The sequence below is a fragment of the Polyodon spathula genome, chromosome 12 (assembly GCF_017654505.1).
Source record: "Polyodon spathula isolate WHYD16114869_AA chromosome 12, ASM1765450v1, whole genome shotgun sequence".
Lineage (NCBI taxonomy): Eukaryota > Metazoa > Chordata > Actinopteri > Acipenseriformes > Polyodontidae > Polyodon > Polyodon spathula.
Window position 1 is genome coordinate 8,123,502 of NC_054545.1, and position 26,556 is coordinate 8,150,057.

A 26,556-nucleotide genomic window follows, 5' to 3' on the forward strand; every position below is an offset into this window, starting at 1 on the left:
ATACCTCAATTTTTGTTAACTTCCTAAATGTGCCCTGTTAAATATATTAGCTAACATATCGTCGATGTTATTACCAAGCCATGTATGTAGAAATTAATTGTAACAGTGGTTCAACAAACCGTTGCTGCCCTGGGGCTAACTGCACACAAGCAAGGGGTGAGCATCTATGTGCCTCTTCTCATTGACACAATGTTCTAACCTCAGCAGATTTATGTATTGTTATATTGTGTCCTGAAAATGGGGTCACTGTAAGATAATTCACTGTCACTACAATGCGATACGTATGGTACTGTATCTATGCAAAAAAGTATTATGAATTTGTATGTGTGTATCATAGCACGTATTAAAAAAATAATTGTGAAACTAGATTGCATATCCTGCATAATGTCCTTCTTTGAATTTTAGGTGACACAATGTGTTCTTTCAAAACAGGAATTATTTCTGTTCCACAAGATTAGAAATGTTGCTAGGGTAACCATGATATTTAAAGTCACTGAAAAATGGTTATTAACTTTTGTAATATCATACATTTCAGTAACTCCACTGCTAACAGTAATGTTTCTTTGCTATCAACTAAATAATAATTTTTTAAAAAAATTAGTGAATTAGTGACACTCAATACATATATTTTCTCTGCCTGAAAGAGTGCATATTTCTGGATGGTATTTTAGTATAAAATTATGGGAAAGGACGTGTCGAAATGATGTATTCAAAGAGCCAAATAGTACATCTTTAAAACTCTCCCAGATTTTGCACACATGTCTTCCATAAATCATTTTAAATGTGTTATATTAGCACTTGATTGCAAAATGTTCTGAACTATTAATATTAACTTCCAGCTGAAGTATTAGATTTACTGTTGTCAATACGTCACTGGTTTTCACATTTTCACAAACAAGAAAATGTGCAAAAAGGATAATATTTCAAAAACAGTTTGTAAATGTCTACACATTCTTCTCAATTCATAAATCAGCATAGAGGTAGTATTTTTCAATGCAAGACAAAACACTAGGGATTTCTTGAAAACAGATCAGTTTGATAATATAACATAAACGGCTGGTCTCATAGACCCTGATTAGCAATATCAGCCTACTTTACGTAAAGTAACATCAGGATTAGTGTTAACCGGGGTCTGTGAAACCAGACGACAGAAGAATAAAGAAAACAAATGTATAAATAGGCTTAACGCAATGATGCTCTTTATTAGTTCTGTCTGTGCTATGGTGCCTGTGTTAAACCTTTCAAAAGGTTAGACAGATAGCTGCTGCAAGCAGCAAAGCTCTGATAAAGCTTACTAAATGACATTATTAATTCCAATTCAACTATATTAAGCCATATTATACTGTACTGTATACATATTATTACAGTTAAGCATGAAGCTTTTCACGTAATCTTTAAAGAAACAACAGCACTTAGAATTTACAATTATGTTACCTCGCAGCAACTCCCGACAACTGCTCAGGGGAATTGAAGGTCAGTGGGTGTCCACCGATCCGACCTCTTTATACTCAGGAGCTCAACAGCAGATGTCAGATACGAGTGCTGCAGTGGGCTCAGTGGGCATCTGGCCAGTAGGAGGTGTTTGAGGATAAAGTCACAGAGTAACAGAACCTACGAGATGCTCCCTTTGGCATCATCAGCGAAGATTGTCAACTTGGCACAGCCAGAACACAAACCTGAGCTCCACCAACTACATGACAGGGAGATATAAACGTTAAATATCATGTCAAATTTAGGACAGCCTAATCCCAGGAATAGGGCTTGCCTGTGTCTGTAATTGGGAAGTGCATCAGGTTGTCTGATCCTCCAGTGGACACAGTAGAGGCAATTTTGCACCCCTGGTGCCTGGTGAGCCTGCAGCTCAGGTGCAATGGTCCAGTCACAAGGAAGTGGTGACATTGTGTTGTGGATCAGGGGCATCTACTTTGGTGCCTTTCCTATAGCCCTTGTGTTTGCTGGTATTGTACCCATAAATGGGGGTCACTGAATTTTAAGTACCCAGGTGATTTGCAACATGTCCGTTCTGTTGTGTTTGAAAGAATAAGCTGTATTTAGTGCTCACAACACCAGTTTGTGCCTAAGGAATGACAATTTACAACATTAATGCAGTTTTCTTCTCTGAAAGAAATATCTGTTATCTTTAATGGAAGTATTTAGCACAATGCATTGTACATAAATAATTACAGTAGTAGAAAGTTATTTGCAAACAAACAAAAGTATGTTGAACTTTTCCAAAAAAGTCTCATTGTATGGTGAGATTTCCATTTTGTAGCTGTCATGCAAGCTTCACAGACACATCTAACCCAGACATCTCTTCAACTCAATAGAGCTTCAGGAGACACTAGTGAGTTTGGGAACACTGGATCACACTGGTACAATACTTTTGAGAATGTTTCTGGCAATCTGACATCCAAATAACTTCAAATATCCAATCATCCTTGGGAATGAGATTGCAGTAAGGCAGACAGGGATACATTTATAGTGTTCTATAGTACATGTTAGGGATGTTCCATATTTTATGTTACCTCTAAAAACCTCTTAATGTTCCCCCAAAAACAGCAGAGGCATTTGTTTCGGACCGTCATATCAAATAACAGTATGTACTTGACACCTATGTCTTAAAGTAATGGTTTAAAGATGAAGCAGAATGCAATCCATTCTGTTTCACTGAACAAGTAATATTGGGGTTCATATTGTCATGGGATGCAGTGCACATGATAAAATCTGAGAAATCATTTGCCACCATAATGGTAACTAACCTCTCATGCATACCTTGGCTTAATGCAAAGCCCACCTCAGACATCTCATACTGGGCAATGGATTAAATACTTAATACTTAATAAAAAGATAATGAAAAACCTTATAATATACTGCAGATGTGTGAAGCCTTATCTTTATTACATCCTAATCTCAGTAACTCCATGCTCATGACTAGCATCATTTTTTTCGCTGTCCACATCATTAAAACATGATGAGACATTATTTGTGACATCTGGCAGATTTTGGTTATGAAAGGGCAGCAGATGCTTCTTTGTGGTGGTGCTATCGCTGCCTGTATGATTTGCACATGTCAAAAGTCTCTTTCCCGTGATAGTGTTGATTGACATTCACATGCAGCAATCTATGATGACACTTGAGAACCTGTGCAAATCAATCCACAGTGAAGATTTCTGGAGGCTTTAGAACCCTAATGCATATAAACAAGTTCTAAAAATGGAATGAGAATTGAACACATACCAACAGCAGATGTCACTGTTGACCTTAATTCAGTACCGTCTGTCAGAAGAAAACAAAACATCTTTGACAGCGGTCAGAAAATACAAATATCTGTCTATCTATCTATCTATCTATCTATATATATATATATATATATATATATATATATATATATATATATATATATATATATATATATATATATATCTAACAATCTTGCTTGTTACTGGTTTACAATATGTCATAAATTCATACAGATTATTAAATTCCATGCTACAGCAAATAGCCTTTAGAAAAGCACCTGCAGGCAGACCTACAGAGTCCTCTGTGAACCATGTTACTGAAAAGCAGAAAAACTAAAGTGATGGTGTAATTTTTTGGGTCTACTGTACAACCTACTGGAACCTAAGTGGCTTGTTTACCAGGCCATGAAGTGGTAAGTCATACACTCAGGGGAGCACAGGTTGCCTCCTGGAACAGCCAGGCTGTTCTTGGCTGGGGATATTGGTAAAAAAAAAGGTTCTGAAATAAAACAATCACCTTCTTACTGTGGACTTTTACATCAGTGACTGACTGTATTGTAGCTAAATTTACTAAATCAGCCAAATCCCAATTAACTATAAAAACAGTAAATTAAACAAACACAGCACAGCAGAGACAGTGACTCACTTCTTTAAATGCATTGCAAACAAATATAATTTTCACACAAGATCAAAAAGGAAACTGTTAAGGAAATGTCAAATAAAGTGTTTATGTAAAACTTGTGCATACAGAACATACAAGACAATAACGTACTAATATTCTTAAGACAGTGTGAGAATTATAAACGTCTCTTCCAGTCTAAATGAATTGTCTACATGTCATGCCATTGAAAAGGGGCTTATCCATATAAGTACAATTCAGTGTTATACATTCTATTGTTTATTGCTATGGTGTGGCTATCCAGCACCTGTATTTGGATTTTTCTAACACACAATGCTATAAGCAGGAGGATTGTGTATTGTTAGTTTCCACTGCTTCTGGAGCTTAGGCTTGTTCTTGACAAGGATTAATCACTTTGCTTGGCACAGTTTTAAAATGTGTCACATATAAATACTTCACAAAATGTCCTCTGCAAAATTCTGCTGTTGCACTGTTCAGTTACATGGCAGCTCTTCAGCTATTTATTCTATGTCAAAACTAATCAGTAGGTGATTTTTCACTGTTTTAAAGTTTTGCAAATCAGTTTAGACTTGGATACATTGGGGGCAGTTGTTTCTCAAAGTCTCAGAGCTCTCCATTATTGACTCGATGTTGATCCTCCAGTCCAAATGTCAGGTAAAATTTAGGTCTGATGACTTTTCTATGTGAAACCTATTTAGTATTATACTCATCCAGTTTCATGGAAAGGAGTGTTCTCATCGTGGAAGAGACACTGAGTTCTGGGCTGCAGTAATTGCTTATGTGGAATGTAGAATACTTACAGTATCATAGTCCATTGCAGCTTTGAGTTCCATGAAAACAACAGGTTTGTTCTATAAACAATGAGCAGTGAATTAATTGTCATATAGTTTAAGATTCTGGATTATGTAACACTCCCTTGCAGTATGGCTCAGGAGTTAGATATCAAAGATACGTAAGTCAGTAAGAAAAGTCAAGTGTAATACCAAGCCAAGCAACCAAGTTAAATACTTGCATTGGTGTTGATTTAAATGAACTGATTTGAAACAATCTTATTAAGATTGCACTGCACAGAAGCTTTAATGCAGTAACATTCTTTATCTTGACTCCTCTCTGAGTAAACTGGGATGATGGGGAAACTGGGAGTCTGTTAAAACCTGCTGGGGTCCTGTGATGGGGTGCTCACCCCTTGTGTTATTATTTCTGTATGTATTTGTTTGTTGTTGTTATTGTGTTTTATGTGGGGACGGTGCTCGACTGCCCAATTTGTTTGTTTTGTGGTATTAATTTCACTTCAAGTTTTTTCTAGCATGTCAATGTACATTTTTGTACCTGTAAACAGAGCAAGTGCACGATAGTAAAGGATAAGAGAGACAGTGACGAAAGGCGAGAGTCGGATGGTTAAGACATCACATGATGTAAATACTGTCGAAAAATATTAAAATATCCAGTTAATAATTAATAGAGTCAGTTTCACAAAATGACGGCTGATATCAACTAAAAGAAGAAAAATAAAAATGAATATCTGACAAATGGATCTGACCGAAGTTACAGACAAATAAAACACTACAAATAAACTGCAAATAAAATACCAAAAAAAGCGTCTTATTTAAAACAGCAAACTGGTTTGTAGTGCAAATTAATATAAACTGGAAGATATGACAAGACACCTTGATGTCTTCAGTATCTTCCATGAAAGCAGACATTTTGACAGGTATTTTCTGTCAAAATGATATCGGTGGCGTAGTGATACGTGGTTAGCTCAAGTGCAGCGATTTGCATTTGTCCCTAAGTAGTTCCTAATCGTGACAATCAGCCTGCAGCATTCTAAGAATCCGTTTTATAATTCACTATTTCATTCATTGATGTTTAGTAGCAACACCATGTGATGTAATCATGCAAGGGTTTAATCAGATAACATTGGATGGATGTACATTTCTTATCTGTTTTCAGAATATAGGATATAGTACTTACTAGGTTTTACCCAATGTTCTTTTCTTCAAGCAATACATCTCTTGGATACCATGTTTCTTATTGTATGTAAATATTCCTAATCAATCTGGACAATTTGTTAAGCAGAATTAACACTGGGTGGGGATTCAATGCATGACCAAAAGGCGCAAATACATTTTGAGACTCAATAAATGTATCAATTGCAACACAACCTGACGAGTCATGTGAGGAGCAGCCTGATGTCCCATCCCCACCTGATGAAAGTATTTATAATAAAGTTGTATTACTTTATCCATACAAACACCTTGCATACATTAAGATTTTGTATGTCTTATTTTATTGCATGTAACCTCTGCCATCTTAGTCATGATTCCCTAGAATATACATCCATGAACCTAAATGGAGGCTGTGTGGTCCAGTGGTTAAAGAAATTGGCTTGCAACCAAGAGATCCCCAGTTTCAATTTTGGCTCACTCACTGAGTCACTGTGAGCAAGTCACTTAACCTCCCTGTGTGCTAACTTTTGGGTGAGACGTTATTTTAAGTGACTGCAGCTGATGTATAGTTCACACATCCTAGTCTCTGTAAGTTGCCTCGGATAAAGGCGTCTGCTAAAATAAGCAAATAATAAAAAAGGATTCATTTTATTAATATAATTTAAAAACAATACATGCAAATAATAAGAGTTGAATTTATACCCAGCTGCTGATTCCCACTGTACATACTTCAATAAGGGCCGTCATGCTAGAAAGCTGAAGTTCCAATTTACTCCCCATCACTTGTAAAGAAACCTTAAGCCGGAGCAGCTGAATTTCCCATCACAAATCCTATTTTCAACTTGAGACTTTAAAGGCACGGTAGTTAGAGTGTTACTGTAGAGAGTGAAGATTGAGCTATTGCCATGAAATGATCCAACTGGTTCATACAAGGTTTTTATGTGAGAGAAAAAAAAAAGCCATGTACTGTAGGACAAATTCCATGGATTGAGACAATGAACTCCAGTCAAAAATACTGAACTCGTATTACTGCATTAAAAAAAAAAAAAAATTCTTTAAGAAAATGAGTTGTTAAGGAAGCAATGGTCCAGAGCAGTTTTTTGGATGGGGTGTGTGATGTGGGGTGTGCAGTGGGTGATGTGGGGTGTTGTGACCATAGTGAGAGTGGAGTGGACCATAGTGAAAGTTTTTTTTTGTTACGCAGCTCTAAATTGAAACAATTTTGCTCTTAACATGTTGTTGGGATAACGTGAAGAAGTTTATGATTTTAAATGAACCAGCTTGACCTTTTTTTTGTTTTGTTGTTTAAATAAACCGTGCGGTCAAATGTTGACAGAATCATCAACAGATGATGGATTACTGGAGGGATTACAAAAATGGTTTAGAAATGTTTCACTTGATGTTTAGTTAGTGACCTGCAAACAGCCAGTCTTCTGGTATGTACATTGCTGGCTTACGGCATGCTCAAGAACTGGTCAACAGGCTAAATTCAGTATTGTCATGATGTATAAGCTAATACTAACCCATTCTTCTGCTGGGGATACCTTTCATGGTTGAGAGAAGCATAATAATATTTTGGGATACACAAAACACATTTCAATGTGCTTCATTTCTGAAGAGAAGAAACCTATTTATTTTAGTCATGCTCTGAAAGAGTTATGCTTTCTTTTCAGTTAACTAATGAAGATGACAGTTAACCAAGTAAAAAATATTTAATTTGATTATTCCATTGGATTAACTTTGCCTTAAATAATTTCCATGAGAACGTTGATTTGAATTATGTTAATTTATATAATTATAAAATATACATGTTTTCTACATCCGTATATCTCAGTCCAGGTTTGTTTGTCAGACATTGTTTAACTAGTGCAAGTCCACATGTACCAAGCTGCATTTTAGAAAATAACACATTGCATGTAGACAACATTGACACTGGTTCAAATAGTGATAAAAATTTGGTTCAATTAGACTACGGCTTGACACAAGAAAATCAAATTCTGCTGTCAGATATAACACCATCCTCTAAATGAGAGGATAATACTGAGATACCATAAAAATGCAGAATCATGGCATAATATGCAACAATAATCAGTAAACGCATAGGAGGCTTGTGAGAGTATTAATATGCTAATGAGAGGTGTGTTTTAAAACTATGTTTTATGTATAAAGTAAGGTCTCACAGTAGTTCCAAATATGTACAATATCATCTACTGCATGAATCAAAACACATACATGGAGATATTTTCATGAAGTTGTGATTCTTACTATTCTACTTGGAAATCTTTAACCAGGTTTTAATAACTTGTGTAATTAAAACAAAGCTGTCTCTAAAGGACCACAGCCGTGGTCCAATGGTTTCTAGCCTGCATTATTTTCCTCAATCAAGGCTGCTGATATTCTGCCATCCAAACATTGGCATGCCATTTGATAAATTATTTCTCAGTTGTTCCTGGGTACAAGGCCAACGTACAAGATCAATTTGGGAAATTCAGCAGCTGAGCCTTGGCTAACAAAACTGAAAGATCGTGCAGGCGCCTTCTGAAACTGAGGTGCAAACTGAATCACAACTACTCTATTGAATCTATCCAATTAATCTTATGGTGTTGATCTAAAAACTGCCTGGTCAGCATATTTTTTTTTACCGATGACAAACACTAAAGAACACATTTTATACCTAAACAGCGCAGTATTTAGATTCGCCAGCTGTTTGACCAATTTTACTTGCTATTTTTTCAACTCTTTCTACCAACATGTTAAAAAACCTTCAATCGTCATCAATATGTTTCCCACCAGTTAAACAGATGCATCCTTGTGTAACAGGCAGGCATGCTTCTTTTTCACGTCTGTTAAAATGACTTGTCCAAGGTCACACAGTAAGCTGGCAGCTGAGTTGGGATTTGAACTCTGCCTCCAATTAAGAAATATAGGCCATCCTTTCCTGGTTGCATTTTAACTGTAGAACAGTTGCTTCTTGCTGGTGCCTGGAATAGTACTTAAATCTTCAGCGCACCACTATATTCCCCAAGCTCCTGACTCGTAAAATAATAAGAAACATCTAGAAAACCAATTGGCACCATTGCAAGTCTATAATCATGCCATCAAAATTACAGACTTGTATAGTTATGCTCAAACACAAAGGTCATCAAAGGGTAACGGCATTTGGCACTGATAGCAAACCGTGTCAAGGGCTTACACTAAGAAGCCTGCCAAAGCGTCAGATGAACACTCTCTATGCCAATATGCCATATTCCTCTAAAAATTCAGAACGGCTCATCAATAAAATCCCACATGTACCTCTCTGTAAATTACCGTCCATCTGTCATCTGAACCTTTTACGTCTGGTAAGTTATTCCCATCTGTGTTTGTCTGAATGGGAGCTCCATTACCATTTATGATTGTACTGTAAAGGCAGGGATTCATTGAATACAATGTAACCTTTCTCAGGAGTAAAGTGACCTTGGGAGATTTCCCTTTGCCAATAAGCCATCCTTTCAATTGGAAAACCTCCAGTTTACAGATGCGTAAGTCTTAACAGGCATCATCAAATGGATGTAAGTTGTTCGCCAAGCTTAGGTATGATTGACTACTGTCTTTAAAAAAAACAGACATTATGGACCAAGCCTACTTTGATTTAAATCAGAGTAATGCGCCAGCCTAATACTGTAATAGATTAAACGGGAGGCACAGAGGACCCTAAGTTGTTTGCATTGTATTTAACAATTAACTTTAGCAATATAATGACGTGTTCTTTTAGTGCACTTTCCATTAAAAATAAAGAGCACAAAATGCTAGGGTTCAAGTGCATGCCTCCCGCTATTCCTGTAGCTGAGATTTACTGTTCATTCATGGAAGAAACTGCATCCATATATAAAACGAGTCCTTCTGTGTAGTGAGTAATCACAAACTTCTGTTTTCATGTTTTTTTTTCCTATAAGAATTGAGTCTGGCAGTATTAATCATCCATATTAAAGAGTCTGATGACGTAACTTTATTCATCAAGGACAGCAGCCGGACCTGTTAATATGCAGGAGAAAGTGGGTGAACGCTGGACCAAAACAAAACCAAATCAAAACTGCCCAGATAGGGCACTGTAACAATGTGAAACATCTTGTAAACTATATCACACGAATACAGTGTTTATGACTTGTGTGCACATATCATTTTGTAAATGCCTGCTAATTGGAATCAATAGACATATAGAAATCTCAATATTATTATTTAGTCATTTAGTAAACTATTTTAGACAGAGATACATGCCTCTGGTCCTCTCAGTAAGGGTGACAAGTTCTGTGATGGAAGAGAAAAATCCTATGGCTATTGACTCTTAATGTTATGTTGCCAATACTAAAAGGCATATACAATACGTCAGTGCTGGTAATGCTAATTATATCATCGATAACCCAAGCTTTATTAACAAGACAACTAGTGTTCAGCTGGGAGACAAGGGCTTTCATATTCAGAGTGTGCATGCTTATCTATTCAGGTGGTTAGTCTTGCATGGCATAGGGACAATAAGACAACTTGGTGTTTGACTTTCTCCATGGCAACCTGGACTCAAAGTCTGTGTGGAAGCCACAGTACTCAAGTAACACAGACTAATATCCTATTTACCCTACCTATATACTTTAACCTCTTATATTATTTTCTCCCCTGTTACGTTTTAGTTTCCTTAAAGATCTAAAAATGTTACACTTTTAGGTAAATGTTTTTATTAACTCAGCCATATAATGGATATAGCAGTATATACAGCTCTGGAAAAAATTAAGAGACCACTGCAAAATTATCAGTTTCTCTGGTTTGTGACCATCCATCTTCCCTCTTGATCACATACTATTTATAGGTATGTGTTTGGGTAAAATGAACATTTTTGTTTTATTCTATAAACTACTGACAACATTTCTCCCAAATTCCAAATAAAAATATTGTCATTTAGAGCATTTATTTGCAGAAAATGACAACCGGTCAAAATAACAAAAAAGATGCAGTGTTGTCAGACCTCGAATAATGCAAAGAAAATGAGTTCATATTCATTATTAAACAACACAATACTAATGTTTTAACTTAGGAAGAGTTCAGAAATCAATATTTGGTCGAATAACCCTGATTTTCAAGCACAGCTTTCATGCGTCTTGGCATGCTCTCCACCAGTCTTTCACATTGATGTTGGGTGACTTTATGCCACTCCTGGCACAAAAATTCAAGCAGCTCGGCTTTGTTTGATGGCTTGTGACCATCCATCTTCCTCTTGATCACATTCCAAAGGTATTCAATGGGGTTCAGGTCTGGAGATTGGGCTGGCCATGACAGGGTCTTGATCTGGTGGTCCTTCATCCACACCTTGATTGACCTGGCTGTGTGGCATGGAGCATTGTCCTGCTGGAAAATCCAATCCTCAGAGTTGGGGAACATTGTCAGAGCAGAAGGAAGCAAGTGTTCTTCCAGGACAACCTTGTACTTGGCTTGATTCATGTGCCCTTCACAAAGACAAATCTGCCCGATTCCAGCCTTACTGAAGCACCCCTGGATGAGTCCAATTTTCAGCTTTGCCCAACACCTCATTGTCTAATGGTTAGACGGAGACCTGGAGAGGCCTACAAGCCACAGTGTCTCGCACCCACTGTGAAATGTGGTGGAGGATCGGTGATGATCTGGGGGTGCTTCAGCAAGGCTGGAATCGGGCAGCTTTGGCATGAATCAAGCCAAGTACAAGGTTGTCCTGGAAGAACACTTGCTTCCTTCTGCTCTGACAATGTTCCCCAACTCTGAGGATTGGATTTTCCAGCAGGACAATGCTCCATGCCACACAGCCAGGTCAATCAAGGTGTGGATGGAGGACCACCAGATCAAGACCATGTCATGGCCAGCCCAATCTCCAGACCTGAACCCCATTGAATACCTCTGGAATGTGATCAAGAGGAAGATGGATGGTCACAAGCCATCAAACAAAGCCGAGCTGCTTGAATTTTTGCTCCAGGAGTAGCATAAAGTCACCCAACATCAATGTGAAAGACTGATGGAGAGCATGCCAAGACGCATGAAAGCTGTACTTGAAAATCAGGGTTATTCCACCAAATATTGATTTCTGAACTCTTCCTAAGTTAAAACATTAGTATTGTGTTGTTTAAAAATGAATATGAACTTATTTTCTTTGCATTATTCGAGGTCTGACAACACTGCATCTTTTTTGTTATTTTGACCAGTTGTCATTTTCTGCAAATAAATGCTCTAAATGACAATATTTTTATTTGGAATTTGGGAGAAATGTTGTCAGTAGTTTATAGAATAAAACAAAAATGTTCATTTTACCCAAACACATATCCATAAATAGTAAAACCAGAGAAACTGATAATTTTGCAGTGGTCTCTTAACTTTTTCCAGAGCTGTATATAGGACAGCTGGTTCTTTGAGCTAAATAAATATATATATATATATATATATATATATATATATATATATATATATATATATATATATATATATATATATATATATATATATATATATATATATATATATACATATATATATACACATTATATTTTGTAAGCAAGTAACTCAATTCCTGATCATTTTTCCTTGGCTAATCAGTTTTGTGGCTTTGATTGCAAGAATCATCTGTCGAGACTGTTAGGTGTTTGATTTTCATAAACCTTGACAATACGTTCCATTTTAACTGTTTAAACAGTGAAGGTACTTTGAGCTTACATTCTTTAGATTAATTGAATAGGTTTATACATCTAAAAATACATTGTACTTGGAATATTTTATAGTTGAGATCTAAGTCAAGTCACATCCAGGCTGCTTATCCCTGACATACAGTAATAGAAAAAATAAAAATAAAACAAGTGTAACTTCCAGAATATAAGAACCTATATATCACACACCACTGTCTTGGGCAGAACCTACAGTTGACTGCTATAGTATAGGCTGTGATTGTCTTTTACTTAACAAGTATGTAGCTTACTTTTGCAAGGTTTTAATTTAGCGAAACATCAAGCTGATTAATATCTTTATTAAAATGCTATATCACAGTGTCATCCATGTAAACCAGAATCAAGGTAAGAGGGAGTCGTTTATATACATTAAAAATAATAAGGAACCTGAATAGAAGCCCTCTGGGAGTCCTCTGTGCCTTGCCTTAGAACAAATTGGTTGGTAATTTTCTAAAATGACTACAGCAGTAAGTCACAGTGCAAAACTGTAGTTGTGTTAATACAAGATTGTGTTCTTCTGTATTAGGTTTTAACAATGTATGGTACACATTGTTACAGTAAATAATTGACAGTGAGGTGCTGATTTTTGATTCACCTGATACAATCCAAAATTATATTTTTAAAAAGTCAATCGAATTGGACCTATAGTCTTTGAAATGTACTAATGTGTGTAAATACTAATTGCAGGTAATGCTGTTAGGGGAACCAGCATACTCTTTAGTGCATTAATGCCTAGGAGTGTTACTGTAGAGCACGCAGTACATCTCTTGATAAATTAACAAAATGGTAACAAGCTTCTTTACACGTATCACGCACCCGTGAGAGAAACATAGATTGTCAGATGTGTTCTTTATAAATTGCAGATTGTAACCTGTTCCTTCATGCTTAAATGAAACAAATGAAAGGACACACTTAACCTGTCCAGTTACATATCCACCACTGCACACCATTTTAACAAGACAACATTCAGAAGAAGTCGTTTGCCGACAGTTTGAGGTGGAAATGAGTGTCTGACCGATAAATAAATGCCTGTAATAATGTCTTGAAATGCCAACAATACAATTTCATTTTGAGTTGCTTGTTACTGTATATTGATTGTTGTATTTGCATGTCTTGGCCAGGGGCTAAGGTTGCTTTAGCAGCTAAAAAAGGCCAGCTGTGGCAATCACCTCCTTCTAAGTTGCATTGTAAGGATCTCTGATCTGTTGTCATTGCGGAATCTCTAATCAAATGAGCCCTGAGACTTTATAGGGTTTTGAGGGGTGGATGAAATCAAACTGTCATTTCAATAGTCATTAATGGCAGGTTACAACAGCTGTGTCAACTACCTCTTATCATATACAGTCAACTCTCAATAATATGAATGTCATGGTACCAGCAACTTTTTTACTATTAATCTTAACAGTTATTCTTATTATCGGGAGTCTAAGCCAAATTAATATTTTTTATTTAAGTTGCAGTAATACTGAAATGAAATTTAAATGACAGTACAATGAAAAGTGTTATACATTTGAGTATTGTGCTTTTTATTGAAAATAGGTTTGTATATGGACTTTTAAAAACTATTCATTGCAGTTTTAATCTGCATGTCCTGTTCTGATCTTGGGCATTTTTAAACAGCATAAGAAAGGCGTTCTCAACATCAGGGTATTGAGCAAATAAAAAATGCTGATGACTTGCATCCATAGTTTGCTGTTCACAGGCCTGTGTTATTGTATCCCGTTTTCTTTCAGAATGGTTGACAAAGTGTTCACAGGAATTTTGAAATCTGCAGCAACATCTTTTTTTTTCCTTGTACGGTGGTGCATTATCCACCACTTTCTATACCTTCACTTTTGTCTGCATGGGTGATGCAAGTTTTATTGTGGTGCTCACTCTTTTCTATGCTTCATGGCAATGGCATTGAAATGTATCAGAGGATCAGTAGTCCCAAAACAGCACTAAAATACAGAGTACAGAGGCACTAATTTGGATGCAAGTTAATACATATCCTTTACACTCCAATACTTGAACAAGGGCAATTTATTTTATTGACATTTTTGTTCTCTTGGGGAGGGGGGCCACAAAATAATTAGCACAAACATGAAATATGTATGAAGTGAATTCGTATTCAAAGACGTAATTTACAATAACCTACTGTTACATTTGTCAGGGACCATGTACAAAATCTGTAGTACCAGGAAATGTGTTTATTCTGAGTGTCATGAGAATTGACTATACTGATTTTCTTTGGCTTGTCTAACAGGATTTATTAAAATGCCCATGTGCTTTACAACATAGGTCAAGACTATTACTTGGATTTTTAATTTTTACAGAATTTTTATAGAAAATCCTTATAGCTGTAGGCATACACAGTGGAGTATTAATTTATTTTTTTCAAAATTAGGCATTCATGAGGTCTGGTGTAGCAAACATTAAGACGGCAGACTTATTTAAATGCTGAGTAAAAAAAGTCATAATCACGTATTCAGGACGACCAAAAAAGCTGGTAGTGAAAGCATTATTCTTTTCATGCTTTAATGAGGCATTTTACATTTTACATTTTACATACATCATTTATTCACAGGAACTGTGAAGCAAACAACAGAATAGATTATCCGTCACTGGCTTAGCGAAATCGTGGCTTGGAATAATTGTATTTGTATAAATTTAAATTTGGTTATTTTACCACTACATATTCCACTCTGCAGCAAAGAAGGCACTTTTGTCTTGATTCTCTAGGCACAGTAAGTTTCTTGAGAGCTTTACACAATTCTAAGTGTTTTAAGTTCTGGAAGAACAATTTACAGGTGCCCAGTCCTAATATACACCAGCTAAATAAAATGATTACACCATATATATTTGAATACTATAGTTATTTACATGACTGAGGAGGACAGAGTAACACAAATCATCCGTATATACCACATTGTGGAATGTGTTTTCTTTAAGTTTAATTCTATAGAAACATATTTGATGAGAAAGCTAAGAGGGCAACGATGGCTATGATTACCAAACCATGATTCTTGAGAAAAGGAGCATTGAGTGTAATAATAATAATAATAATAATAATAATAAATAATAATAATAATAATAATAATAATAATAATAAAAAAGGTTTTCCATTGCAGGTTTCTGAGCCATATGTGTGGTATAAAATGGAGATACAACATCTGTGTAAAACATGAAGACTAATACAAGGACAGGAGGAGTTTGGGAATAGATTTTATGTCGAGAGAAAATGACAAAACTAGCCTTGACTAACCTTGAAAAGTTCATGGCAAAATGGCATGTTATAAGATGTCTTTGATTGCCTGTAAATGTACCTGTCAGTACCAATAACTTCAAAGGCCTTAGCATAATTTATCAATTTAAAGGGTCAAGCAGCATATTTAAAAGCTTAATGAATGAAATTTATCAAGCATAAAATGCACTCTGAATAAATCTCTACACAGTATTCTGATTGATTAAATAATTCTAAAGATTCTAAGTAAGTTAATTATAATACAAATGACTAAAGCTTCTTTTTTTTGCTCTTTACAAGATCAGGTCAAAAAATAGGGCAAACTCGAGACTGACTCACTACCATGAATGCATATAATGTGCTCTGAGTTACATGGAGTGTTTGCTAAATTTGAAATTGATTGAAATATATAAGTTTTAATATTCTTTCCAATAAACATCCCACACTCATTGCCTGTGTCTACCATAACTACAGTACTGCTGGCATGAGTCATTAAGGAGACATTCTCATTTTTTGTATACGCTGAATGTAGGCATGCCTCTAAATATCTAGAGGAGCAAAAAGATATATGTATTTCATATGAATTTGACACAGTTTCGACCACCCACGAATCAGGAGGCGAAGGCCAAGGTCTGTTGTACAAAACAAGTGCAAGGTGTGTTAGGCCCTGGGAGCTTTTATTGAACACAGATGGAAATCTCACTAGAGACCCACAGTTGTCTACGCCTTCAGACCTTCACTCTTTGAAAACTGGACAAAGATATAAAGAGAGGTCTCTATATCTTGCATAGACAATTAACCGTCTTTTTTTGAAGTGTAAACAACAGAATGGTGAAAATAACATACATCAGCTGTGAATAACTGGAAGCATCCATCATGCTTTTATGCAAATTATGAACTTGTCTGGTTTTCTTTATGAGAAAAGCTGAGTCTACATTATTAATAAGCTAGGAGCTTGTTCCCTGATGACATATTAATATGTAAATACAATATTCGGGTAGAGAAAACCAGTTGACTGACTATAATTTTTAATAGCAATCAGCAATTTCCCACACTGATATTATGTTTATACACTAATTGTTAATGCTAAGGTCTGTGTTACAGTTCAGGCTTGACAATCATTTTCATTAAATTCATTTAATAGTAGGGTAAGACTGACATTATCACATAAGCTGCTTACTGCTCACGTTTTAAAAAGAAGGGAAATGCCAATTGATAGAAAAAAGTAGCAGGCAGCGTAGCACTACTGTATAGCTAACCTTCTTTTTGCAACACAATAGGGGATTTGACCTTCAGGTAGTAAACAGTATAGTTACTTCAATGTGCTTTGGTGAATTTGGTAAGAGATTTATGGAACTCAGTTACAGTATGATCACATTTCAGGTAATGTTTTTCTTACCCGTCATCGGTAGCTTTCCTTTCTACATAATAAGAGCCAATTAGTCACAGACTAACAGTTATTAAAAAGAAAAACCTAAATACAAAATACACAATATAAATCTCAAATGCCTATCATTCAATAGTTATTATTACAATCAAATTAATAGCAGGTATAAAAATCTAGATTAAATAGTATGGGGCTTCAAACAATATAGGTAATGTATGATTTGCATTTTAGTATTAGTATGTTTTTATGCGTACTATATGAAATATTAGCATGGCCCCTCCTTAATTACCATAAAATGACACACGCTGGTGGGGCACTGAGAAATTTGTTGTAAACCCTTGTCAAAATAAAAAAGGACAGGGTCAAATTAATTTTTTCAGGAATAATAGCGCGACAATCATAGTATGGTAACTCTATTTCCAATGTAAATGTCGCCATAGATGGCACTATGTGTTAAGTAAAAAGTACATGAACATAACTTAAAAGGGAATACATATCAGACTTTTGTGTTGTACACCTCTATAGCACTTACTGTATATAGCTCTTATGACAACACTTATTTATCAGTTCTCTAGCCACATTATTCTGCACCTTAATGAGCACCTTGCACACAGTAATCAGCTCCACAGCACTGTCAACTAGCACTGTATTAAGATTCAATTCTACACAACTCAGCAGTATCATATTGCACCCTAATGAAGACCAAGACAAAGAATATCTGAAAACTGACTTGCAGTACATCTGGTACAAATCATACCAACCCAGTGTATCAGTATTTCTGTATATAACTGTAAGAATTTTGCAGAAAAAAAAATGCTCCATTTGAAGTTTTACCATAGTTATTATCATATTATGTGTCTGTTCTCTGGCATTCATTTTTTTTTTTTTATTATTATTTTACAAGCTTACAAACTATTCTGATGCTATCACGACAGACTATAATGTGAGAAAGGGGGTGAGGGTTGTAGTATGAAGAAGGGAGGCTATTCTATTACACAGTTGCCACAAGGGCAAATTATGTTGAAATTACAGTTACACAGCCCTAGTGATCATTTCTAGAACCTGTCACTTCAGTAATTCAGCTTTTAGAAGGGTTGAAAAAGGAGGTTAATGCTATAATCATGAGTAATGTAGGGGTCAGCAGTGCTGCAGGTAGAGCGGGCCAGTACCTAATGAATACCCTAGGCAAGATTCATGATACCAAATTAACTCTTGAACCCAATTTGACCTGCCCTTAACAGGACACGCCAGTAGCTGACTACACTACAGGGAGGGGCACAACCCAAAATATTGACATATTTTAAAAGAACACTAAAGAAAATAATATTACAGAAAAAAGAAAATAATATTACTCCATACTGCTGTTTTCATATCACACTACTAAAGACTTCTCTTGTTGATCAACCAATGAGCACTGACACTAAGCAAAATGATTTGTGATGCATACCAAATTAAATTTGATCAGAATGAAAGCTCGGCCAGTCAGCTTACTTGTTCCTGTATTATGGCGTGCGTGTTGCCAAAAAAACAAGAAAAGTCGTGCTTGTTAGGGGACACAAATTATTAATAACTACCTTAGTAAAGACACCAAACCAGTAAGATTAATCCAATTAATATCAGGCAACTAGCAAGACAAAATATTGAGCAAGGGCTCAACTGGTCAAGTCCACAAATCCATTCACACTGCAGAGATATTTCATTGACAAAAAGTGTCAAGTATGCACAATGCATAGAACAGAAGAAATCAATTTGTATCAAACAATAAAGAATCCAGATCAATTTCTATACACAAAATGAGCAGAACCAACTGAGTACCAGCATTAAAATAAGTCTCGGTACTGAGTACTGGTGAGTACCAGCAGAATTTCACCACTGCACACACAGACTATGCTCTCGGTTTGAACAGAGAAAAAAACACCTGCGTCAAATCCACAGTGCCAATAGCTGAAAGACGACTCCAAACCACACTACAAAGTCTGTCTGACATCCCTCTCTTGAGTGATTAGACCACCCAGTTTAAAAAAGATAACAATTAAGGCAGGCAGTCAAACAAATGAGTCAATTACGCATCATCAACAATGCAGTGCAGCCTTTTTACCCACCAAACAAAAGTGCAGTAATACATTATCAAGAAAAACAAACACTGGAATACAAATATGAACTTATAAACATTACCAAAATTAAATAATTAGAGAAATTAATTTCAAAACATAAAGTTTTTATAAATACCATATATATATATATATATATTATATATATATATATATATTTTATATAAACTATTTAACAAACACCAAATACCATAACCATGCCTGGCTACAGTAAGCCCTGAAATAATGCTTTCAGCAGAAACAATGATACAGAATGCCTAGAGAACACACACAAGATAATATTAAACAGGTAAGACATTTAACATTAAGAAAATGTAGCGGTGATACGAAGTATGATAGTAATATTAAAGCAGCAGTACTAACATATTGTAAATTAGTGCCCAAAAACGGTTTGGAAGTAGGAAACAGAAAAAAGTTTTATAATTATAATATTGTTCTCCACCTACTGCTGATTCATAATGTATTGAGGGATGATTATGTCCTTGGTGCTACATTACCTTGTTTATTAGGCTTCCATTCATGTAAGAAAGATCATAAAACTATGGTGGCTGATATCCTTCATTGCTCCCATTAATTTTTTTGTAGTTATGATGTCATTTATTCCTTACATTCATGTTTTTATAGTTACACTACTCTGCACTTATATGCTATGATGTTTTTGTATCATTGTAACTCTTGCCACAGCCTTACAATTGAATTAAGCATGTTAATCATTTTAAATGAAGAATCTGTTTCTTTATGCCAACACAAAGATATTGGTGCTCTTGAACCCATGATCTTCTTTGGTAAAATCACCAAGACTACTGTACTTTAAATGCAAATCAACAGCCTTGATATGCACAGCACATACATATCTAAGCCTGGAAATAAATGTAATACACTTTCGAGTAAGATATATTGATATGAAATACTCAGATATAATATAACAGTTTTTCAAGGCACAGTTTTAATGTACATAGTTTGAATATCAAAGGAGGGAGAAGCTAAATATCTGAAGCTACATCTTTCAATTTAAAACTGACAGCTATGATGCATGACATGCCTGTGAATGTTATCATTGTATAATTCAACCTCTGTATGAACAGCCGGATTCCAAGGAAACGGTGTCACTTCCATTTACCTACAGTTCATTATAAACAATGGACTTGAGGTATTGTAATTATTATTATTTTTTGTCGTATAAAGTTTAAAGGCCAGTTGAGGGAATGATAGATTAAATATCGAGCTGGGATAAAGTATCTTGTTTTTTTCTGATTTCCAGTTAGCCTGTTTTGAAATTCACGTTAAACTTCTTACTCTATGCCATCTATGGAATTTAAACAGTACCAGTCTATAAAAGATAACTCAGAAAGGTGAAAAGCTGTCTATGCTTACATTCCCATTAGTTAATTCCAGGCATGTACATTTGTCTTGTATTTATGCCAGCAGATTAATAAATGCATCTTTTTTGTTGTTGCTGTAAATCACAGTTGCTAATGACAGTGGATGTAAATTATGGCTGAAAATTGCACAATAATTACATGTAGGCTATTTTTATTACATGCATCATTGTTGTAATGATAACATGATGCTGCCTTGCCACTGCACCTGGAACTCTGACGTTTTAATATCTCCAGATGGTTGTATTCATTATAGAAGTATTAAATGAACTGCACCCCATCAACCACTACAATCCTGGCGTGGAAAGCATACCCACATATAAACTCAAACTTGTGTATGAACTTACCTGTGTGGGTAATGTTAATGCCAAATAGCTGATTGAACATTTTAAATTACCAAGCCTTCTCAACAAAACTGTACAAATTAATAGTAGGTTTTGCTGCAACAGATCGATAATATTGCAGTCAATCTGATGATTATTAATCCATTGGATGGAACTTTATCAAGGAATGGCTTTCTATTTGAAAAGTAAGATAGCTACTAGCATGTACAATGGGTCGTTATCAATGGCTATGTTTACAATTACTTTTTGGTACCCAGAATGGAATGTTCTTTTTCTAGAATGTTGATGTCATCATACGATCATTGTACTATATTTTTTCTAGATTTTGGAAATGCATTGGAGGGGGATAGGCCAATGTACATCATTCCATGGTCAAAATGAGTCAAATTGAAGGGACAAACTGAAGTATCATCATCTTACTGAGGCAAATACACTTCCTTTTCTCCCGTAGTCCTGTTGCAAGTCTTATGTTAAGAAATGCTTATACAACAACTTCAAAATAAATAATGCAAGGGCCAGTGAGAAAAAAAAAAGCCAACTAGGGAAAAGGTACTGAGAGTACATTCTTAGGAATTTTACAACAGTATTCTATGAATAATCTCAATACAGGTTAATCTCTTTATACTGTACACTTTATTATAAATACAAATTACAAATGCGGTATAGTTGATGTGCACAAGACTGATAAAACCACTGAAATGACAGCAGCAAATCAAGCTCTCACTGCAGCTCACTCAATGAAGCCTTATCTTGTGGTCCTTAAGATCATGATGCCGACTCCTGCTGTTGGAAAGAATTTTAATACAAAAATATCTATCATAATAATTATAGCAAGAATTCATTGATCGGGCACTTCTTCACAGAGAGTGGTGAGGATATAGAATGGGATACCTACTCATGTTGATACTTGGAACCACAGGAGCTAAAATGGGCTGAATGCCTTTCTGTTTTGTACATTTTCTTATGAAGCTCTTTTGATAGTCACATTGCTGACTACGTGTGGTATCTATAAAACTAAGCACATATTAATAATATGTAGTTAAAAAAAAAAGAACTTCAATGGAGTAAGTATTAGCATTAGCCTACTGGCACAACTTTAGCACAGCACATTAATAAATGTTGTTTGTGCTATGTGGTAATCTTAACTGCTGTAAACCCGGATAGCCACGATTAGGTAAGTAAAAATGGAATGTTTTCGTAATAACATTCTAAAATTGTACAAAGTCATTGTAAACACCCTTTTAAATGCAATGCATGTTTAATTAATGGTACAGTTCTTAAAATGTGTGTTAGCTGAAATATTAACATAGCTCCTTGTAATCTGTCTTTCTTGGCATTGTATGTAGCATGTAGTCAATTGTTCTGTTGTATTACCTTTTTAAAGTTATTATTAATGCAGTCTGTGTGCTGTTTTGCTGCCAGACAACATTTTCAATAATTGCTTATGGTTTCAAAATCGGACAATGTCTTTATTTAGCCTGACAGTCTGTTGCTATGATGAAACCAAGGACAGTAGTTCTGGTTACTTTTTTATGCCACGTTTTTTCATGAAATAACAAGATCTATTCAAGGTTTTTTTTTTTTTTTTTTTTTTTACAGTGTAATTTCTTGATCATGGTATACATGTGTGAAGTCTAGTTGAGTTTTGAACTTCCTTGATTGCTTCTAAGACTAAGCAGCATTGTAAATCAATTTATAAGAGCTCCTTGCTTGATTTTTGGCATTCAAGTTGTATAGTCGCCTTTGGTAATTCAGACATTTAAAATGCACGGTCATGATTAAAGGAAAATGCTTTTGCTAGGAGGTACTCTCAATTGCTCATCAGTAAAAGTCATCAATGACTGTGACTACACTGATCTTTAGGATAAAATAATGACCCCCCCCCCCATTACACTGGATAATTTTCCAGAGATTAACTCGAAGATTAACTGCAAAGAGTGACTGCAATTACTGGAACGGAAGAGACAAAGTCTGCATATTAAACTGTAATAAAAGAGTAAACAGAGATCATTAAGCACATTCCCTCTCAGAATGCTGCAAGACAAAAAGTGTTAATGACTAAGAAATGAAAAGAAAGAAATACAGTTACAGATAGAAAAGTGGCCTTCCAAAATCTCCCCAAAGTGGATCAGTGTCATTTTTTTGTTTTATATAACTATGTCCATTTCAGTTAAGAAAGTAGCTTCAAAGGACATTTTAACCTTTTTTTTTTACTTTCCCTTTTTGTGATACTTGCAATTGAGTTCTTACAAGTACTGTTAAACTGTTTTGATAAGCCCAGCAGCTTATCGATGTTACTGGAACGTGTAATTTCTATTTTGCGTCCTCATTCCAGGTCATGAATTGGCTTAACCCCTCAGTGATGTTGCTCAAAACAATTTGATTCTGTCACCCTGTATCTGATCCAACATGTACAATGTGGGCTGGATAGTAAATTAGATTTAAAAGATTTTAAAACATAGTGAATTGGATCATTTGTAAAAACACAAAATGAGTGGTATGTTTAGCAAACCAAATGTCAATGTGGTAAAACATGTTACAAGTACACAGTAACTTACCAACTAAACTAGTGTTAAAACCTGCTTAATCTCTTACCCATAGACACTTCTTCCTACTTTATGAGCAACACATAACAAGTTTGACCCTCGTGAACAACAGTTTGATGAACTGTCTTACTACATGTGAGTAATTACTCCCTGTGCTGGAGATGCTTTTACAGAGACACTTCTGGTGCTAGCCCTGTCACTTTTCCTTTAGTTCAGCCAGGCAATAACAGTTTCTTTGAATGTATTTTGCAGTAATCTGTCAGAAGAAGGTCTGCTAAATTTGACTGGCATTTTAGCTGAGTCTCAGATGAAGAGCTCAGGGTACTGTTGTTGTCTCCACAGGGCACTATTCTTCTATCTTGCTGTAAAGGCGGTTGCTTCCTGGGTGTCTGTCAAGTACGTTATAAATGCAAGCAACATGCTGACATCCTGGTTTGCAAAAATCAATTCTGTATGGCTGAAAGATCAAGTGCTGTTGAGCTCTGTCGGTTCTTATCACACATTTCACGACACCATGTAAAGCTTCCCCAACAGATGTGCCTTTGATGACTTTATATAAGATGTTCTGATGGATTTATTTCTCTTCAGGTACATCATAAAATGAGTAAGACCCTGATTATGCAATGTACGTTAATTTATGTGGTCATGTGACATGTGACATGATCCGCTTGACCTATATACACATAAGCTGTGTGAGAGTTATCTTTACCTATTCAGCAACCTTCATAGCAAGCAGTAGGATCTCAGTGACTTCATAAAGAAATTTATGATGGGTGCCAGCACAATTGACTTGTCCATAAATGAAGTGGCTACATTGACCAGTGTGTTCCTAGAATGAAAACATCTTCAACAATGGACACACCATACCTGTTTCCACATATTGTAACAGGGACTACTTGGTCCTACCCACTGTTAAGGCCAAAATACTGGTACCAGTTTTGCAGTTTTGTGGGGGGGGGGGGGGGGTTGGTTTTTTTTGATTTTTGTCTCTGAAAGACATTCAGTACTGTATTTAAGCCTACTTAAAAAAATAATTAAAAAAAAGAAAAAAACCTGTAACAACCACTATGAAAAGACAACATAGTCAAAATGTGTTTAATAAAACAGAGGAATGTAACAACTTTGGTCAGACTTCTTATGTTTCTGGAAATACATTTTCATCTACATTTTGTGTTTCAAGAAAATCATTCTTCTTTGAATTGACTACCATAGTGGCTTTCAGCAGTCCAGTTCTGATAGCCTCTTTGATTGCTTATTTTCTCAGCTGTTGGGCTTCGGCTAGAAAATTATGCTTCCTTTAAGACAAGACTGACTACCAACATGTTCCCATCAATAGTGATTAAAAAGAACCATCAATAAATGACTTGGTTTTTGAAAATGGTATCTTTCTTCCTAACTTACTAGTGTGCACCAAAATTAACTATTGAATTACCTCCACAGCAAACTGCTGAGCTAGAAACATCTGGAATTAAAAATAAAGATGTATAAGATAAAGCATTTAAATATATACAGTTCATTGACTTATATTGAATAATGAAAGAATTCTCTTGGGTTTGTGACTCCATAGATCAAGAAAAATAAGATATCACATTTAAATTTGACCTTGAAAAACCCGAAGAGCCAGCAAAAGAATACTTGCAATGATGTATTTATTGGTATAGGCTCCCAGCAGTCTACCATATCAAATTCATATTGTACTACAATCACTAGTAAGGCATGTCACATGTATGCATTTTCCAGTACACAAGACATATGTAACAGGTGTTGTTTTAACGTACTGTATGTGTTATTGTACTGTATAATGTGCCTTAAAGTAGGGGTATGCTGAGGACTGCACATTTTTGGCACACATTTGCTCCCTGTATCTGGATGGGCTTTACAAAGAAAATGATGACTTCTCACTGGAGCCTTGATACACTTATTTTTAGCTATAATTAGCTATGGCTTGAACCCATAGCCCTGAGCAGAAACAAAGAAGCAAACGCATAATTAAATAAATACAAACATAAACAATGATTATGGTGAAGAACACAAGGAAACATGCTTCACAAGCTCATTGAATAAGCACTGTGTCTGCACTGTGTCTCTTCCTGATTTTTGTTTCTACATATCGTCGTCCATGACGTTACTATATATATATATATATATATATATATATATATATATATATATATATATATATGTATACATATATATTATATGCCCATAAGCTAATATTAATTTGACCCAAAGATGATTTTTTTGGCTATTGAATTCAATTAGGAGCAATTAGCCTTTTAATATGACTTTATGCCAAAAGGTAATCTTAAGATTATTTTTTAAAATAATTCAAAATATTCTTTCACCTATGCAGTTCAGTATGTTCAGCCATGGTGAGACACAAATTCTGCATGGAGAAGCCACAAGGAAACAACATCTCAAGATTCAAGTGCCCAGTTGCCATATTGTATTCTTTCAAGATGAAAGACAGCCAAAAAAAACTTCAACCAGTGTGTCTTATGGAAAAAATACCGATAACTGACACCTCTCCCCCCTCTTTGGGCCAGTTGCATAATTTTATTCAGGAGGAAAGAAGCAAACTTCACAGTGGGCTTATGGAAAACAAAACAAAAACCTCTCCCCCTCTTTGGGAAGCCAGAATTGCCCACAGTACCGTCATGTCCCCAGGGTCCTCAAGCCAATAAGTTCCATCACAGGAGTCTAGATATGACTTGAGCCCTCAGTACTGCAGAGCTGAACTGAACTGTTATGTGACATCAGAGGACAACAGTTTTTCCACTATTGACCAACAGAGTGACTACTGACCGGTTTTATAGGCAACAGCTATTTTAGTCTCTATTAGCCAATAGGAATCTGAGTAGTAATATAATTTAGTAATAGTAGTTGTATACTTAAAAGTTTCCCAAGTGATGCCTGCATAGGTAAGGATATACAAACTTGTGTCCTGCATGCAAATCATATTGCATATTTTTTAAATCCAAAGGTTTTCCCTTTTGCCCTTCATGAAGTCTGTTTACTTAGAACCAAC